At 47.3% G+C, this 16101-nt stretch overlaps 1 protein-coding gene across 4 annotated transcripts in view; it reads right to left on the bottom strand.

Moving 5' to 3' along the window:
• The window catches only part of TULP4 (TUB like protein 4), a 273493-nt gene extending 268700 nt beyond the window's left edge, over positions 1-4793 (bottom strand). For 2 of the 4 annotated variants that reach the window (XM_063707985.1, XM_063707986.1), the window contains exon 1: positions 4673-4793. The gene's annotated coding sequence lies outside the window, so the exon portion shown is untranslated. The remainder of the gene's footprint in view (positions 1-4672) is intronic. The other 2 variants (XM_031012088.3, XM_055391002.2) reach the window with 2 other exon arrangements.
• Positions 4794-16101: the final 11308 nt, after the last annotated feature.

Below are 16101 nucleotides of genomic sequence, written 5' to 3'. Positions count from 1 at the left end.
CCTGTAGTCCCAGCTACTCGTGTGGCTGAGGCAGAATCGCTTGAAACTGGGAGGCGGAGGTTGCAGTGAGCCGAGATGGGGCCACTGCACTCCAGCCTGGGTGACAGAGCAAGACCCTATCTCAAAAAAAAAAAAAAGAAAAAGAAAAAGAAAAGAAAAGAATTGGGCATTTACCCATCTTGGTATCTGTTGTATCCTTTATCTGTGTGTGCTGATTTGATCTTCTTTTCAGTTTCACAAACCTTATCTAAGGTTTTCCAGGATTTAAACAGAAACTACTTCTACTATTTCAGCTAGAGTCTGAAGACACTTCTTTCTGTTCAAGTTCCACTTTAAATTATGTCTTAGGAGGCCTTAGGTGACTGAAAGTGGAATCTTCTGAGCATTCCAAAATATCTGCTTAGAAATATCATGTGATAAAGAGGAACTTTCTTAATACACTCATGTTCTTCACTTAATTAAATGAATGGCCACAAGAAAAAAAAGATTTCCATGATAAAAAGTTGAAATGTAAAGAAAAAAAGATCTGCTCATGTCCTTAGCCCATTTTTCTAATGAACTGTTCATCTTTTTCTTATTGATTTTTAAGGGTCTATATAAATTGAGATGCTTAATATATGTTGCACGTATTTTTCCAGTTTGTCATTTGTCTTTTTGCTCATGCCATTCTTCACTATACAGACACTGAAAATAACATATGCTGTAAAAACTGCTGTCAAATCTTTTACTTTATAGGTTTCCATTTGGTGTTAAGCTTAGAAAGACTTTTCCCATACTGGAATTCTATTAACATTTACCTACATTTCCCTTTAAGATTTACTGAATTTTAAAGGAGCCCTATAAATGAATATACCTTTCCATTCAGCAAAATATACCACCACTACAACATTAGCTGGGAAATAAAAACAACATCTGCATCAGCCGCAATTTCAGGAAGATGTGCTGGAATGTCATCATCCATATAGAAGGGAAGTGATAGGACCCAGCAAGGATTTAACACACTTACTGGTTTTATCCCCCATGGGTCCTTATTTTAAAGAGTTTCTATGCATTAAACAATAACGAATTTGTTTTAACTAATTTAATTAATTTAATTTGTTTTAGTAAGTGTTCCATAACTTCTAATCAGAGTTCCTGATCATTGCCTCGTGGTCTTTTCACTAAGGTCAAATACAAGGTTCCTGATCATCATGAAGTACCACAGTTACTAACATTTAGTATACAAAAATCTAGAACGTTTATCAACAAAATGTGGTATATACATACAATGGAATATTATTCAGTTTTTAGAAGGACAGGAATTCGGCTGGGCGTGGTGGCTCATGCCTGTAAACCAAGCACTTCAGGAGGCCTAGCTGGGAGGACTGCTTGAGCCCAAGAGTTCAAGACCAGCCTGGGCAACATAGTGAGACCTTGTCTCTAGCAACAACAGCAAGAACAAAAGGATGCAAATGCTCACACATGCTATAACATGGACGAACCCTGAGGACATCACACTAAGTGAAATAAGCCAGTCATGAAAGGGCAAATACTGTGTGATTCCACTTACATGAGGTACCTAGAGTAGTCAAATTCATAGAGATAGAAAATAGAGGGGTGGGTTCCAGGGGCTGCAGGGAGGGGAAAAGAAAGAGCTGGGGTTTAACAGGTCTGGAGTTTCAGTTTGGGAATCTGAACAAAGTTCTGTACAGAAGTGATAGTGTTGCATGACAACGTGAATATACTTAATGCTACTGAACTGTACACTGAACATTTAAGTTTGTTTTTCTTTTTCTTTGAGACAGAGTTTCGCTGTGTCACCCGGGCTGGAGTGCAGTGGTGCAACCTCTGCTCACTGCAACCTTACAGCAAACTCAGCCTCCTGGGTTCAAGCAATTCTTTTGCCTCTGCCTCTCAGATAGCTGGGATTACAGGTGTGTGCCACAGCAACTGGTTAATTTTTGTATTTTTAGTAGAGACAGGGTTTCACCATGTTGGCCAGGCTGGTCTCGAACTCCTGGCCTAAAGGGATCCATCTGCCTCAGCCTCCCAAAGTACTGGGATTATAGGCGGGAGCCACCACACCCAGCCAGGATGATAAATTTTATGGTATGTACATTTTACCACAAAAAATTAGTATGTTTAGTATGTTACAATTTAGTAACTAAATTAACATTATCTCAGCCAAATTAAAAGACATTTGACATTTTAATTACATATTCCATGAAGTCTCACTAAAGACAAATGTACAATTTCTGTAAGGCTTTTGGTAATATTGAAATGCTGCACAGAATGCTAAACAGAAACCCATGCAGTAACTAAATCACAGCATTTCATAAGAGGTTGTACTCAGTTTTTAAATGCATTTTACAAATCACATGCATAGTTGAGCCACTCTATCTTCACTCTCTCCAGGAGATTGTTAATTGATGTTGCAAATGAGTAGAACAGATGAATAAAAATTCCGACCTAGCTTAGCCATGCACATGGTAGCCACTCCACAAACATTCCTGAATTCAGATACTGGAATCTATAGCAAAATCAAAAAGAAAACCTGGGCTTCCCACTGTCCAATAAACTATCCAGTGAGAGGGCTGAAATTTGGCCTGAAGGAAGGCTGCTGTCTCTTGACCCTTCTTTCATTACTCGCCATCTCAGCATCAATGTTGGATGATTCCATTTAAAACAGGCTTCAGGTACCACACATTGCTTTATGGGTTAAACATCTTTTTCTATTCAGAGTTTTGGTAGGTAAAAAACTGTGAATAACCAAACTGCCACTCTTAGAGCTCCATATGCAAGGCTGAAAGATAAATATAATTTATACACACAAACTCTTTCTAAATGAAGAGGACATTATTTTAAAATAAACAATAGTAAATGCATAAAGTTCGTATTTCTCAACCACAGGAAGCAATCATGACTTCCTAATCATCTTCCATGTATTAAAGTTCCATTGTGTTGAAAACATTTTTCTCCATATTCCTCCCTCTAATTCAGCACTACGGACTTTAACTCCGGAAGCCAACACCTCCCCACATCATGTAAAAAGCAAAAGCAAAAATAAATAAAATAAACCTGCTACTTCCACAGCCCTAATATAGAGCTCTTAAAATTCTTAAAGGAAATCCACATCGTCTAACAACTTTCACACAAATTAAGTACTATTCTTTAAACTGAAGAACTAAACATCAAATTTAGCTATTCACAATTTATTCATATCATCACTTCCATGCCAGTTACCTATCAAGGACTTCACTAGAAGACAGGACACTTGTGACTCTCCCATTCAGAACATGGCTATCACTGCACAACGCGAGATGAGTGTGCCCATGGCCTCTCTGGATTGCAGTGTGGCTATGTGCAAGGTGCCCTGTCACTTCTCATCCATCACAACCTCACACCCCAGCAATCTGGCGCTGCGGAGCCCGGGGAGAACTTTCCAGGACCACCGCACCATTCCCAGCGGGTTTGTCTGCAAGAACTTCAACTAAGAAATGGAGACCCCAGACACGGAGGAAGAGGCACAAAGGAAGGGACCCACACCCACACCCGCAACGGGTTTTTACGTCCTTCAAAACCTTGGAAATAACTTCCTCTGTGCTTTTTCATAAACCTGCCTATTGCAATGACTTAAAGGATATCCTTAAGGTGCTGAACTACTGTAAAACAAAAGGGCGTGGGGGAGACCCCAAAGAGATCCAGGAGACAGTTCCTGGCGAGGGGAGCTGATTATCCCCGACGGGAAAGTCTTAAGAGACTTTCTGATGACAAGGGCAGTTCAGCAGGTAGAAGGAATTAGGACCCTAACGGACCTCAACCCCGGAGAGGGCTGTGTCACCCTCGTTTCCTTCCACAAAGCCAGACCACCCTCACCTTCCCATCCCTGAAGCGGTGTCGCCACAGGAAGAAGTAGACACCTCCCAGCTAATTGCCCCAAGCGGGTCAAACTTCGGAATCGGTGTCGTGCTCTGTGTTGTGGAGCGCACGGCAAAGAGGAAGGGTTGGTGCTCGGAGCAGAATCTCCGTGATTTGCCAGAGGAAACAGCACAGACTCCAGACAGCAGAAGCGCCGGGATTTCCATGCAGCTGCCACGACAGGTGACCGGGCCCGCTCTGCAGACACCCGGCTCGCCCGGGGGCTTCGCGGAAGGTGGGGCAGGCGGGCTGGGGAGACGGGCCCGGCAGGGGAGGTGGCGGCGCGGCCAGGGAAGCCGCTCGGGCCCGACGCCGGGGAGGAAGAGGAGGAGCGCAGCCCAGTCTCCCTGGGGAAACCGTTTTCAGGGATTTTCTGTCTCCACAATTAAGAAAAAAAAATGGCTCCAAGCCAAACGCCTCCCGATCTCACACACACACCACACGCACCACCCCACACGCACGCCCGCCCCGCGCTCAGCTTTCGCCCCATTTTCTCACACGCGGAGACAAAAGGCTCCCACAGCCAAGCAGCGGCCACGGCCGCCGGGCCCGGGTCAGACGCCCCCTTGAGCCGCCCCCTCCCAAGACTCCCGCAGCCACCGCCCCGACCCCCGCCCGCCGCGCCCACCAAGCCCGCCGCGCAGACCCCGGGGCCCACCGCAGGGGCACACACGCCCGGCGGGGCAGGGACGACGCTCGGGCCGGCGCCCCCTCCCGCGGGACTGCGCGGCGCCCGGCCCGCCGCGGCGGCGACAGTGGCCCCGCGCCCGCTCACCTCCGGGCGGCCGTGGCGGCAGCCCCAGCGGCTCCTCCGTGCCTCTCCCCCTCCAGCAGCCCCGCGTCGCCGCCGCCGCCGCCGCCTCCCCCCGCGTCTCGGCCGAGTCTCCGCCTCCCTTCACCGCCGCCGCCGCCGGCCCGGCTGCGCGCCACGTGACCGCGCCACGTGACCCGGCGCGGCGAGCGGCGCCTCCCCGGCCGGCGCTACCGCCCCGGCCCCCACCGCCGGCCGTTGGCGCCCCCCGGCCGCCCTCCCTCCACGGCCCAGGGCTCGCGTACCCCACGCCACCCCGCGGGCCGCCGCGCTGCCCGCCACCGGAGCCGCCGCCTGCCCGGGCCACCTGCTCGCACCCCCGGCGTCGCCACCCCGGGAGACCCCCGCCCCCGGCCCGCACCGCGCCACGGTGCCCAAGATGCCCACAGTGCCGGGCCTAGGCCTCCAGTCTCCTGGCTCGGGACGGCCTCAGCACCCGGGCACCGCGCGGCTTGCGCGCCGTCTGAACTTCGTTTGAGCCGGAAGTGGACGTCCCAGTCCCATTATGTCTTACAAGGAAAGCCGCCGGGAGCACAGAGGCGCTGGCACCACCGACCCGCGCAGCTCCCCGGGAAAACGGTCACCCGAGTGGCCGCGATGGTGACATCCCAGACAGAGGATCTCTTCTTCAGTTGTCCATGGAGAAAGGACCGGATAGCGTCATTTTAACTCAGGGAAGAACAATTCACAGCCTTCCCCCTCCTGTTAAATTTGATGGATGTCCTGCTAACAACGAAACTTGATAATCTCTCCTTTTTCCAGCTTGTGCAAAGAAATAGCATAGCTGATTGTGTGACTCTTCACACGTGTAGTTTAAGAAAAAAGCATTCTTTTTTCCTTGATTTGAAGCATTAGAGGCCCCATATAGTTAGGAATAGCAGCCACTCTTCCGCAAGGGCTCAGCGTTCTTTTCTGTTTTGCCTGTCTGCAAAAGTTTTCGAATCCGTTTCAGACTTAAGAATTCCTGATTCTGTGAATTTTGTCAAAAAAAAAGTTGGACCGAGTTTGTTAAATTCTGAAATTCCATGCCTCGCCTCAGCCTCCCGAGTAGCTAGGGACTACAGGTGCCCGCCACCATGCCCAGCTCATTTGTGATTTTTTTTTTAAGTGTAGGAGTTTCGCTCTGTTGCCCTGGCTCATCTGGAACTCCTGGCTCCAAGTGATCCTCCTGCCTCTGCCTTCCAAAGTGTTGAGATTACAGGCATGAGCCACCACACTTGGCCTAATTTTACAAATTTTGACAAATGCTACCTAGACTTTTTTTATTTTAAAAAAGGTAAGCCAAGCGCGACGTGTAGTCCCAGCTACTCCGGAGGCTGAGGCGGGTGGATCCCTGGAGACCAGGAGCTGGGGGCCGCAGTGAGCTATAATCATGCCTGTGGACTCCAGCCTGAGCATAGCGAAACCCGGCTCTAACACAAGAAAATTAAATATTAATTTAAAAGTAACTGAAACAAGAATAGTTGCCTCATGTTTGAATGCGTATAAATATAATGCATTTAACTGTGGTCCCAGCTACTCCGGAGGCTGAGGCACGAGAATCCTTTGAACCCCGAGAGGCAGAGGTTGCAGGGAGCCGAGATTGCGCCACTGCACTCCAGCCTGGGTGATAGAGTGAGACCCTGTCTCAAAAAGAGTATATATATATATTATATATATATAATATATATATGTATAACGCATTTAATAGAAGTATTAAGATCAGCATTATTTGATTATATTTTATAAGCACTCCAAAACTTAATTTTGAAAACTTTAAGAAATAAAACTACATTTACATCTTAGAGTACCTTAAAAGATAATCTTCACTCAATGTAATTAGTATTGCACTTCAGTTTAGTGCTCAATGTTATGTTAAATACTGTGGAGAGATCAAAGGAAGAATATGATATGGCCCTTGCCTTCAAAATTTACAATTTCTATACAGGATTACTTTAAAATATGTGCATAACTTTTTTGTTTTTTTGAGACGGAGTCTCACTCTGTCGCCCAGGCTGGGGTGCAGTGGTGTGATCTCTGCCAACTGCAACCTCCGCCTCCCAGGTTCAAGCAAGTCTCCTGCCTCAGCCTCCCGAGTAGCTGGGATTGCTGGGATTACAGGCGCTACCACCATGCCCATCTAATTTTGTATTTTTAGTAGATAACGAGGTTTCACCATGTTGGCCAGGCTGGTCTCAAACTCCTGACCTCAGGTTATCTGCCCACCTCGGCGTCCCAAAGTGCTGGTTACAGGCATGAGTCACCACTCCTGGCCAAAATATATACATAACATTTTTTAAACCCTTTCACACACACACACACACACACACACACACACACACACACACACACACACACACACACACCCACCCACCACAGATCAGGGATCAGGGATCAGCATTCATTTGCTTGGCCCTGGCCTGGAGCAAATTATGGAAATTTTGACCCTTGCTGTCAGACTAAAGAGAAGAAGGATTTAAGATGAACTTTCTTGACTTAATAAATACAATCTGTGTAACAGTATAAAAATGATACAACAAATACCATCAACACTGAATGATACAGGTGTTCTTGCTTCTGCAAAATGAAAAAAAAATACAAACCTTGAAACTACTCTTCTAATAATACCATAGTTTTCCATAAGGCCCACAGGTATAAACTCTCTCTTATCCAGCACTCTTGGGTACAAATACACCCAACTCCCAGCAAAACTGAGAAGTCCCTCAAGTTTGTTTTCTGCCTATGTCATTTTGCACAGTGTCAGTGGTTTTGCGAATGTCTTTGGAGCAAATATCTTCACTGAAGTCCTGGTTCTACCACTTACTAACAAGTGACAAACAAGAACAATATTCCAAACGCTGTGTCTTTAGCCATACATTCAAAAAACAATATCTCCCTCACAGTGCTGTTGAAATAATCAAATGAAATATGTAAATTGTATGCCTGGCACACAAGAGGTGCTCAATCAAAAAATAATACTTGGGCCGAGCACAGTGGCTCATGCCTGTATTCCCAGTACTTTGGGAGGCCAAGGCAGGTGGGTCACCTGTGATCATGAGTTCAAGACCAGCCTGACCAACGTGACAAAACCCCATCTGTACTAAAAATATAAAAATTAGCCGGGCGTGGTGGCACACACCTGTCATCCCAGCTACTTGTGAGGCTGAGGCAGGAGAATCACTTGAACCCAGAATCACTTGCAACCCAGAGGTTGCAGTGAGCCGAGATCATGCCACTGCACTCCACCCTGGGTGACACAGCGAGACTCTGTCTCAAATAATAATAGTAATAAGCCAGGTGTGGTGGCTCACGCCTGTAATCTCAGCACTTTGGAAGGCCAAGGTGGGCGGATCACCTGAGGTCGGGAGTTTGAGACCAGCCTGACCAACATGGAGAAACCCTGTCTCTACTAAAAATACAAAAAATTAGCCGGGCATGGTGGCGCATGCCTGTAATCCCAGCTACTCGGGAGGCTGAGGTAGAAGAATGGCTTGAATCCAGGAGGCGGAGGTTGCAGTGAGCTGAGATTGTGCCATTGCACTCCAGCCTGGGCAAAAAGGGCGAAACTCCGTCTCAAAAAAAAAAATACTACTACTACTAACAATAATACCTCCAACCTGAACATGGTGAAACCCCGTCTCTAATAAAAATACAAAAATTAGCTTGGCGTGGTGGCGGCCGCCTGTAGTCCCAGCTCCTCAGCAGGCTGAAGCAGGAGAATTGCTTGAACCTGGGGGGCAGAGTTTGCAGTGAGCCAGGATTGTGCCACTGCACTCCACCCTGGGCGACAGAGTGAGTCTCCATCTCAAAAATAATAATAATAATACCTAAAGACCAGACACGGTGGTGGCACGCACCTGTAGTCCCCTGCTACTTGGTGGCTGAGGTGGGAGGATCACTTAAGCCCAGTAGTTGGAGGCTGCAGTGAGCTGTGATCAGGCCACAGCCCTCCAACCTGGGCGACAGAGTGAAACCCTGTTTCTGAAAAATAACAATGATAATAATAGCTAAGTTTTATTAAATGCTTACCGTGGGCCAAACTCTGTGCCTTGTTCGTTCTTATTTTTGCTGTTCTTTCTGTCCCTGTTTCCCTCAGTGTGTGCCTTCTGTCCCCTACCTTACCCCTGCCCCCTTAGGAATCTACTCTCCCTCTGCATGTTCAGAACAAAAGTGATTTAAAACTTTTAAAACTCATTTATAATAATCTATTACATCTGTTATGAATTTTTTTTTGAGACAGGATCTTGCTCTGTTGCTCAGGCTGGAGTGTAGTGGTACAATCTTGGCTCACTGCAGCCTCAACCTCCCAGGCTCAAGTGACCCTCCCAGCTCAGCCTCCCAAGTAGCTAGGACCACAAGTGTGCACCACCACACCAGGCTAATTTTTTAAATTTTTTGTAGAGACGAGATCTCCCTGTATTGCTCCTAGGCTCAAGCCAGTCTTCCTGCCTTGACTTCCCAAAGGGCTGGGGTTACAGGCATGAGCCTCCCAGCCCTTTGGGAGGCCTGCATTTTATGCTTCTCTAAAATCTTTTCTAATTGTGAAATGAAAAATGTTGCTGCTTATTTAGAAATCTGTGGCATTTGGGAGCCATTAGGAGGGAGATCTGGTAATGGGGACCCTTCCACTGTCCTTTGAAATCCCACAGGTCCAATTAGTCCCATTTTGTTGTGTTTAAATACTTTTAAACAGTAGATTTTGGCAACACACTTGAAGAAATTAAAACCGCATAATAATTGCAAAATGATAATTGCTATAAGAAACATCCCTCATGTGGCATTCGTGATCGTGACTGTCAGCTGGCGGGCCTGTAGCTCTAGAGTCAAGTTTGGGAAAAGCTTCTTACTACCCTGGCCAAGCTCCCAAAAGTTCTGAGATACGTGACCTTTCTTTGAAAGTTACTCTTCAAACACCGCATATTCTCACTCACAGGTAGGAATTGAACAATGAGAACACATGAACACAGTAAGGGGAACATCACACTCTGGGGCCTGTTGTGGGGTAGGGGGAGGGGGGAGGGATAGCATTGGGAGATATACCTAATGCTAGATGACGAGTTAGTGGGTGCAGCGCACCAGCATGGCACATGTATACATATGTAACTAACCTGCACAACGTGCACATGTACCCTAAAACTTAAAGTATAATAATAAATAAATAAATAAATAAAAAGAAAGAAAGTTACTCTTCAAATAACTTTCCTTTGCATCTGCCTTGGGTCACACAGTGAGCTCAGAGCCCAACTGAATCTGATAGGCATTCTGGTAACAGTGTATCTTGACCACTCATTAAAATGTGGTTGTGCTCCTGGCGGTGGTTAATCAGCACTGTCCTACCCTAAGGCTGGGCCTGGGGGCACAAGGGATCCGCAGTCACAGCCAGCCAGGCACCTGGGTTAGCCTCTGTTCCCTTCCCTTGTCTCCACACTGCACCCCTCCTTGGCCATCATGTTCCTCTAAGACATCCGGACAATGAAGCTCCAGCAGCTCTTCTTGCAGGCCTCTTCCTTGCCTCCATGTCACCAAGCAGCCTGCTGGGCGACTCCCCTCCTTCCTGGCTGCGACGTAACTCAGAGTCCAAAGTTTCTGCTGTCTCAAGCCCTTCAGCCACCAAGACACTCAGCACAGGGTTAGGGAAACTGGATCCTGGACATAAGGAGATGGCAGAGGAGTCAGAGCTTTTGAAGAATAAGACGCAAGCCCCTCCCCTTGCAAGGTGTCCTGAGAGCCAAAAATGCTGGCACCAGCTGAGGCTTCATCACTGGAAACCCAGCGTCCGGCACCAGGGGAAACGCCATAGCCTCGCTGTGCTCCGCTCAGCCATGCCACCTGCAGACTGTCCTGAAGTTCTGGAGGCCACCACGGCCACACGTGAAGAAACAGTGATGAGTTGCAGCACATCCTTTGAGGGTGGCCAGGATGGTGAGGACTCCAGAAGCTGTCTTACAATGTCATACAGTTTTATAAACACCTAGAGAAGAAAATAAGAATGTTTAACCTGGGAAGAAACACACTTACAAGCCTCTGCTGGTGAACTTTGTCCCATTGAGAGCAATTGTATGGGAGGGTTGTTCCTTTTTTTTTTTTTTTTTTTTTTTTGAGACGGAGTCTTGCTCTGTCGCCAGGCTGGAGTTCAGTGGCGCGATCTCAGCTCACTGCAACCTCCGCCTCCCAGGTTCTAGCGATTCTCCTGCCTCAGCTTCCCAAGTAGCTGGGACTACAGGTGCGTACCACCATGCCCAGCCAATTTTTGTATTTTTAGTAGAGACGGGGTTTCACCATGTTGGCCAGATGGTCTGGATCTCTTGACCTCGTGATCCACCCGCCTCGGCCCCCCAAAGTGCTGGGATTACAGGTGTCAGCCACCACGCCCGGCCCGGTTGTTCCCTTTTGATTATTTATTGAGCTTCTACTTTAAACCAGGCAGTGTCCAAATGAGAACAAGTGTGTGGGAACCTATGAAGGGGCTTTGGATCAGAAAAGGAAGGGCCTCTGCTAGGGCAGTCGCCGGGGAGGTGTGTGGCCTTGCAAAGTAGCCTTAGCCCATCCACTTCTATCCTTTGACTCTGATGGCCTGGCCTGGACACACAGAATGCAACCCGGGGTCCTACTCACCCTCTGCCTTAAAGGCTCGAGGCTCTAATCAGCTAACTCGTCCCCTTCCCAGCCTGCTCAGAGCCTCCCAGAGCAAAGTAATACCTGGACCAAGATCTAGAACCAAAAGGCCTGCTTGGCTCACTCTGGAAAGGAGAAAATGGCTTACAAGAAAAGAGAGCTTTTGTCACTGTCTCCTTCCCCCATTCGGGAGAAGGGAGGAAGTGAGCGGGCTGCGGTACTTTGTACACACTTGAAGCACCACTCTCCTTCCTCCTGATCCTTTCATTGCTGAGGTGGTCCTTTAGGGCCCTGAATTCTGAGCAGACTCTCAGTAGATGCACATCATCGGGTACACGTTTTTTTTTTTTTTTTTTTTTGAGACAAGGTCTTGTTCTATTGTCCTGGCTGGAGTGCAGTGGCGTGATTACAGCTCGGTGCAGCCTCAACCTCTCCAGGCTCAGATGATCCTCCTGCTGCAGCCTCCTGAGTAGTGGGACCACAGGTGCACGCCACCACACCTGGCTAATTTTTTTATTTTTTGTAAAGATGGGGGTCTCACCATCCTGGCTAACAGTAGTGAAACCCCGTCTCTACTAAAAATACAAAAAAATTAGCTGGGCATGGTGGCAGGCGCCTGTGGTCCCAGCTACACGGGAGGCTGAGACAGAAGAATGGCGTGAACCCAGGAGACGGAGCTTGCAGTGAGCCGAGATTGCGCCACTGCACTCCAGCCTGGGCAACAGAGCAAGACTCTGTCTCAAAAAAAAAAAAAAATGGGGGCTCACTATGTTGCCCAGGCTGGTCTCAAACTCCTGGGCTCAAGCAGTCCACCCACCTCAGCTTCCCAGAGTGTTGGAATTACAGGTGGGAGCTGCTGCACCTCGCCCACACTTTCTTTAAGCAGGATGGTTGACAGTTCAAAAGGCATTGACTTGGGGCCAGGAGCAGTGGCTCACATCTGTAATCCCAGCACTTTGGGAGACCAAGGTGGGTGGATCACCTGAGGTCAGGAGTTTGAGACCAGACTGGCCAACATAGTGAAACCTCATCTTTACTAAAAATATAAAAATTAGCTGGGTGTGATGATGCACGCCTGTAATCCCAGCTACTCAGGAGGCTGAGGCAGGAGAATCACTTGAACCCGGGAGGCGGAGGTTGCAGTGAGCTAAGATAGTGCTACTGCACTCCAGCCTGGGGATAGAGCAAGACTCCGTCTCAAAACAAACAAACAGCAACAACAATAAAAGGGCACTGACTTGGTCTTAGGTAAGCAGCTGTTAAGGCAGGTAGCCATGACTCTTTTGGGAACAATTTTTTTCTGGTAGTTTTCGAAAAGCTTCCCCACCTCTTGTGTAGAACTGTTCCCTGGGGCCGGGCGCGGTGGCTCATGCCTATAATCTCAACACTTTGGGAGGCTGAGGTGGGCAGATTACCTGAGGTCGGGAGTTCGAGACCAGCCTGGCCAACATGGTGAAACCCCCATCTCTACTAAAAATACAAAAATAATTAGCTGGGTGTGGTGGCACGCACCTGTAGTCCTAGCTACTCGGGAGGCTGAGGCACGAGAACTGCTTGAACCTGGGAGGTGGAGGTTGCAGTGAGCTGAGGTCGCACCATTGTACTCCAGCCAGGGTGACAGAGTGAGACTCCGTCTCGAAAAAAAAAAAAAAAAGAAAATGTTCTCTGGGACAGAGGAAGAGTGATTTTATAAAAGAAACTCGCATTCCTCCTGGAGGAAAGGGATCAATGACCCCCACACCTTCCTCTACAAGGCTCAGCGTGAAGGGTGTGACAGGCTGGCCCTGTACAAGGCCTGAGGCAGGGGAGGGCTGGAGGCCTTGAAGTTTGGTGACTGAGAGAGCAAAGTGAGATGGAATCCGTGATTTACTTGTGGGGCCACGTGGGAAGGAGCCAGCATGGAGGCCCAGGGCTGGGAGGTGTCCGTGCTGGAGCCAGTTTTGAGCCAAGCCTCAGGAAGCTGGCTGCCCTCTGCAGAGCTGCTGGGTAGGAGAGCCGTGGAGCTGGCAGCCGAGGGCTGTCATGTCTGAGCCTGAAGACTACTATAGCTGAAGCATCATTCACTGGACGTGACTTCTCTCAAATAGTGGTCCCCTTAAACGCTTTGGTCTTATCTGTCGTGTAGAATCTGTTGTATCTGGTTTTGTGTTTGTGTTCACCACCACTTGGAAGAAATAATTGAGACTTCTGAAGAATAGATGGTCACATGGCCTGGGTTCTCATCTGTGACGCCACCTGGGCACACCACTACATCTCTCCAGCCTCCATTTCAGAGTCTATGAAATGGGCAGGGGGCATTGTTCCCTGACCCTTCCCAACTCAAAAGCCCTATAGCTCTTTAAATTCACTCATATAAATATATATAGGGCTCTTTTCTGACCCATGATTTTGCTGTAGTTTGGAATATTTATATCAACCTCCCATAAGAAGTATCTTGAAAACATTTTTTTAGGGCCAGGCGCGGTGGCTCACGCCTGTAATCCCAGCACTTTGGGAGGCCAAGGTGGGTGGATCACCTGAGATCAGGAGTTCGAGACCAGCCTGGCTGATCTGGTGAAACCCTGTCTCTACTAAAAATACAAAAATTAGCTGGGTGTGGTGGTGGCTGCCTGTAATCCCAGCTACTCTGGAGGCTGAGGCAGGAGAATCACTTGAACCCAGGAGGCAGAGGTGGCAGTGAGCCGAGATCGCACCATTGGCCTGGAGCAAGACTCTTGCACCATTGGAGCAAGACTCTGTCTCAAAAAAAGAAAAAAATAAACAAACTTTTTTTAAGAAACAGAGTCTCACTCTGTCACCTAGGCTGGAGTGCAGTGGCATGCTCCTAGCTCACCGTAGCCTCCAATTCCAGGGCTGAAGGAATCCTCCCGCTTCCGCCTCTTGAGTAGCTAGGACTACAGGCACACACCTCCACGGCCAACTAATTTTTTAATTTTTTGTACAGATGAGGTCTCAGTCTGTAGCCAAGGCTGGTCTTGAACTCTTGGCCTCAAGCAATCCTCCCACCTTGCCCTTGCAAAGTGCTGGGATTATGGGGATGAGCTGCCACACTTGGCTCCCAATTATATTTTGTTTTTCCTCAGCAAGTTCATCCAATGTAAATTTCTCAAGCCAGGAGGGCTATAAAGAGAAAAACAAACAAAACAACAGCAACAACAAAAAAACAAACTGGGGCATTTTTAAGTTAGATTTATTTATTTCTTTCTTTTTAATAGATGGGGGTCTCAATATGTTGCCCAGGCTGTTCTCAAACTTCTGGGCTCAAGTGATGTTCCTGCCTCCATCTCCTAAAGTGTTGGGATTACAGGTGTGAGCCACGTGTTAGGCCCTAAAGTTAAATTTCTATCTCAATGCCACGCTTTCCTTTTTTTCCCTTTCGCCCTCCCCCACCCTTTTCTTCCCTTGACCGTGAATGCAAGATATACTTGATAACCAGTAAAAAGTCACTAACAGGACCATTGTTCAAGCATTTATTTTGGAGGAGTCCACCATAAATTTTCTGAGAATATAAGGATAGCAAATACTGTTGGTTGTACCCACAGCCATTCTCCCGACTTGCTTGCTAATGAACCCTAGTTTATTAAGATATCCGTGTGTATCCATATCACAGTCCATTCCAGGAAGCCTGGCCACATCCCCACATCCTGATTGGGCTGTGCCAGTGGTTCCCACCATGTGGTCCCTGGCCCAGCAGCAGAAGCAGTCATGGGGATTGTTAAAAATGCACATTTTCAGGCTCCATGCCAAACTTTCTGAATCAGAGCCCTGCTGTTGGGGGCCTGAACAGTCCGTGGTTTAACACACTCCACAGGTGATTCTGATGCACACCAAGTTTGAGAGCCATTGGTATAAGCAAATCCTGCCAATGCTATTCTCTTTCCTTAGAAACAGGCAAATGATCCAGTTCTGGTCAGTTACGCTCGGGGGGGTACCGTACTGGGAAAGCCTTTCAGAAACCATTTCTTAGCCTTTATTTTTTTAATTTTATGTAGTTTTTTTTTCAGATGGAGTCTCCCTCTGTCACCCAGGTTGGAGTGCAGTGGTGGAATCTCAGCTCACTGTAACCTCTGCCTCCCAAGTTCAAGCGATTCTCCTGCCTCAGCCTCCCGAGTAGCTGGGATTACGGGCACATGCAACCACTCCCGGCTAATTTTGTATTTTTAGTAGAGACTAGAAATGGGGTTTCACCATGTTGGCCAGGCTGGTCTCGAACTCCTGACCTCAAGTGATCCACCCACCTCGGCCTCCCAGAGTGCTGGGATTACAGGCATGAGCCCCTGAGCCCAGCCCGTTTCTTAGCTTTTGAAAGAGGCATAAGGACTCTCCCTTTCAGGGGGTCTTTGGGTGAAACCGTTTTCATAATAATAGTAAGATGTCATTTCCACTCTCACCTCTTGCGAGTGTACGCTGGACTCTTCCAGAGGCTATGTGATGATGTGCAATGTACAACAGATTGCATGAGAAGCAGATAGGAGAAACCGCCTGTCCTCACTGGAGCCCACATCAAAGACATGTAAAAATGTAAAACAGTGCCACCTTCTCACTAAATTTTTTATATAGTTTTTAAATAAATTTTTTATAGTTATATAAATTTATTTGTGTAAGTTTATATAGTTATATAAATTTTTATAGTTATTTTTGTCATAAAAATGTATGGTGTATGTTAACATGTAATAGATTTATTATTTTTTAAATAATAAATCAATATTTTAAAAATTTCAGTTTATTATTTATAAAATGGTAAATATTGATTAACATTACATATATGTATTATATATATATGTATATATATATATATA

This window comes from Gorilla gorilla, chromosome 5 (assembly GCF_029281585.2).
Source record: "Gorilla gorilla gorilla isolate KB3781 chromosome 5, NHGRI_mGorGor1-v2.1_pri, whole genome shotgun sequence".
NCBI classification, from domain to species: domain Eukaryota; kingdom Metazoa; phylum Chordata; class Mammalia; order Primates; family Hominidae; genus Gorilla; species Gorilla gorilla.
The sequence above is the reverse complement of the archived record's forward strand: the minus strand, read 5'-3'. Positions and strand labels throughout refer to the sequence as shown.